This window comes from Triticum aestivum, chromosome 1B (assembly GCF_018294505.1).
Source record: "Triticum aestivum cultivar Chinese Spring chromosome 1B, IWGSC CS RefSeq v2.1, whole genome shotgun sequence".
Classification (NCBI taxonomy): domain Eukaryota; kingdom Viridiplantae; phylum Streptophyta; class Magnoliopsida; order Poales; family Poaceae; genus Triticum; species Triticum aestivum.
In genome coordinates this window covers 504,817,396-504,821,500 of record NC_057795.1, presented here as the reverse complement: position 1 = coordinate 504,821,500, position 4,105 = coordinate 504,817,396, and positions in this window count along the sequence as shown.

Below are 4,105 nucleotides of genomic sequence, written 5' to 3'. Positions count from 1 at the left end.
ATGCCTCGGCAAGTCCATTTTGTGTATGAACATGTGGTACCGAGTGCTCAACTTTGATTCCCATTGCCATGCAATAATCATCGAACGCCTTTGAAGTAAATTCTTCGGCGTTGTCCATTCTAATAGACTTTATACGATAATTTGGGAAATTATTCCTCATTTGTATGATCTGAGAGATCAAATTTGCAAAGGCATGGTTCCGTGTTGACAGCAGGCAAACATTGGACCATTTAGAGGAAGCATCAATGAGCATCATGAAGTACCGAAACGGCCCCATGAGGGGCTGAATTGGACCGCATATGTCCCCTTGGATACATTCCAAGAACGCGGGGATTTCATCCCTCACCTTGAGGGGCGATGGCCTAATGACTAACTTCCCCTTAGCGCATGCGGAGCACACAAAATCATCGGGATTTGGGAAGTTCTTCACGTTAACATTATGGCCATGCAAGTTGTTAATTATATTTCTCATCATCCTAAGTCCGGGGTGGCCTAACCTATCGTGCCAGAGGCAGAAGAGTTCAGAGCTTCTAAAGACGGTCTTGAGGGTAGTGTACACGGGCGGTGCTACTATCTTAGTGTAGTATAGCCCTGTGTCAAACGAAGGAAGCCTTTCGATAACATGTTTACCACCTGCATCCCGCTTTGTGATGAGTAGGCACTCCTTGCCGTTTTCATCGTCGGTCTCAGCATGGAAACCATTAGCACAGATGTCTCTAAAGCTCAAAAGAGTACGAGTCGACTCCGGGTACAACAACGCATCATTAATGATCAAAGTTGTTCCCATAGGGAGTATAATAGTGGCTCGTCCGGAGCCAACTATGTGAGAACCGCAGCCGGTGATTGTCATAATACTTCCCGGAGATTTTTTAATGGACTCAAAGTACTTAGTTTCTCATAAAATGGTATGAGTGGTGGCGCTATCGGCAGGGCACGTTTCCTCCATTCGGGCACCACATGCGTTCTAAAATATGACATCTAATTAATGTAATGAGGAAGAAAATACATTAAAAATAAATGCACACATCTCAGAACATAACATGCTATCATGTATAAATAATGGAATAAATGAATAAATGTCATCCAGTCGCCAAAGTAAAGAATAAGTTTATGCTCTCATAGAGCTTACAACCAAAACGAATCTATTCAATTTTATTGTATCAAATCACGGAATCATGATAACCAAAGAGGTATGCTAAGTGGACTCGGTGAAGAAGCCATTCACTTCAGCCGCAATCTCCATACTAGTGAGTTGATCCTCCTTAGAAATCATCTTGGAGGCAGCATCAATGTCTAGTGGCGGCGCCGCCGCCAAGGCGACCATGTGGTCAACCTCCATGGTGACGTGGGCGTCGGTAGAGACTGCCAAAGCTGCCGCGATGGGCACCAGGGGGGTCGCCTCTATGGGCGCAGCAAGGGGCGTAGCCATCATCACGGGTGCCGCCACGGGCGCCGGTGGTGCTCCCTCCTGAACCAACACGAGGTGCGTCTCACGCACCTTCCAAGCCTTATATTCATCAACGACCTCCTGTGGTGCGCGGCACTGGCGGGAGAAATACTCCATCGAGCCACAACGGAAGCAGTCCTGAGGCCTCTGTCCTCCCTTGCCCGGCTTGTTCTGCTTAGCCAGGACGGGGGGTGAGGGCCCTTCTTCTTGCCCTTGCGTCCCCTCTTCTTCCATTGAGGCTTGCGGACTTTGAGAGCGTTCACCTCCTAGCGAGAACTCCTCCTAAGTGGTTGCGCGACAAAGTTCTTTTTGAGAACCTCATCATGTGCCTCCGCCACCTGGAGGACGTCAATCAACTATGAATACCTCGTGTAGTTCCCCTGGCGGTAGTTCCGTGAGGACTGGACCGCGTCGCGGTGGAAAGTGGATAGGGTTTTCTCAATCTTCTAGGAGTCGGTAATCTCAGCACCACACAACCAAAGAGTCGTACAAATCCAGTGCAGAGCCGAATTGTACTCCCCAACCGTCTTGAAGTCCGCAAACCTCAGGCGGATCCACTCTGCCTCTGCACGTGGCTTCACAGTGTACTTCAGCTGCTCAAACCGCTGCTTAAGAGCGGTCCAAAGGCCAGAAGCATTGTGCTCAGCCATATACTCATCTTTCAGAGTAGGTGACAAGTGATGATGGAGAAAGTGCAGAGCCTGCGCATTCTCAGTTTCGAACTTGGGATCAGTGACGGCCAGCTGGACCCCCTTATCGATCGCCCTCGGGAGGGTTCTGCCCTGGAGAAAGATCTCACAGTCCGAGGACCATGACAGGTAGTTCAGCCATGTCTGGGCCAACTCAGGAAACTCCTTGTTGACAATTCCGGCCATCTGCGATTTATGCAAAAATCATGAGATTACAGCAAGTAATCTTTTGCATAAATGTAATGTTGATAAACTTATTCAATAAAATGACGTTCCAATATTTAAAACATGCTATTATATGACTTACTAAATGATTAAGAGTGCTAAACAATTAATCTACAGCAGTAAAATCATACAATAATATCATGTTAAAAAAGATAGCATGTTAAGCGCATCTAGTATGTGAAAACTAGCCCAAAAATTGAATTCCCGAGGCATTTTTAAGCCTAAATACGCGTTTTCAGCGAAAACAGACAGTTCTACGCGAAATATTTCAGCAGGAATAAATTACGCGTAAAAACAGGAAATTCCAGGGGCTAAAACGCGAATAACCGCGCGCGCGCTCTCTGGCCTGGCCTAGTTTGTCTGCAGGCCGTAAAATGGGTTGTCGGCCCGTGTAGCCAGCCCCACCGCTCTGCCCCTTTTTTATTGAGGGAAAAAATGGGAGGCCCATTGCGCACAGCCCGCTGGGCCGGCCCGCTTGCCAGCTCATGGGTCACTAGGGTTTCCAACCCTAGCGCCCGAGCGGCGGCGGCCTCGACAGGCCCGTGCGCACACATAGTGCGGCACGGCATGGCAGCGCGCATGGCGCGGCCAGCGACGGCGGGGCGGCCATAGCACGGTTAGTGGCATGGCGCGGCGCGGCCAGCGGGGCCCGCGGCCAGGCGGGCGGCAGCCGCGGCGGCGCCGGCGGTCAGCAGGGGGCGGTGGCGTGCGGCCAGCACGTGGTGCGGCCACGGCTCGCGGTGGCGGCGGCTGCCAGGCCGGCCAGCGGGGCGGGCGGCAGCACGCTGCGGGGGCGGCAGCAAGTGCGAAGCCAGCCAGCCCGCCAGGCGGCGGCCAGCGCCAGGCCAGCACGCACGCCGGGCGTGGCTACCACGCGCGTACGCGGGCGGCTAGCAGCCGGGCAGCAACCAGTGCCAGGCCAGCACGCACGCCGGCGGCACGAGTGTGCATCGGGCACGGGTATGGCCAGCTGCTTGGGACGACGTCATCTGGACATCGGCGTCGGGATCTCAAAACATCGTCGTGTTCATCGGAAACATCGACGGCGCGTGGCACATCAGGTGCGTTGTGGCGGTATGATGATCATCTGGATCACGATATGTACCGACTCCCGTATAGTGTAGTCAACAAGTCTCTCGTGATCCAAAAACATCGACATTGGTCGGCGACGTATTCGTCCGCTCAGTTTTTGGGAGAGAAATCCACACCATAGGTAGATTTATCCGAAAATAATCTAATCGCAAAAACGGAATTGTAGTAACGAGAGGAATCCATTTTTGCAAAAGTGGGGATCGGATCTTATACCTCCGCGGGATTGACGAAAGCCTGCGTGATGCAGGCGTGACGCAGGCTTGATGGAGAGTTGATGGAGCAAAGCGTGCTGATAACGTGTTCCGCAACTCCGCCGGCGAGTCCGGTCCGAGGTTGCGTAGCGAGGGCGAGCGTCGTAGATGAAGTAGTCGAACACACGAAAGTAAATGACACAGAGAGATATGGAGGAGACCAGCTTTATTAATCAATGATCAGGGGATTACAATGATGGCTCCTCGTTGCTTTATATAGGGACTAGGGGGTCAAGGGATAAGTACCCACTTAACGTAACATGGGGGAAACAGGAGGGGCTAGCCCGTGCGATACGCACGAGGCCGCCGCCACCCCTTGGTGGTCACGGTTTCCCAACACTCACTTCTCAGCGTGCCACAGCCTTGCCATGGGCCGTGCTTAGGCCAACTCCAACGGTATA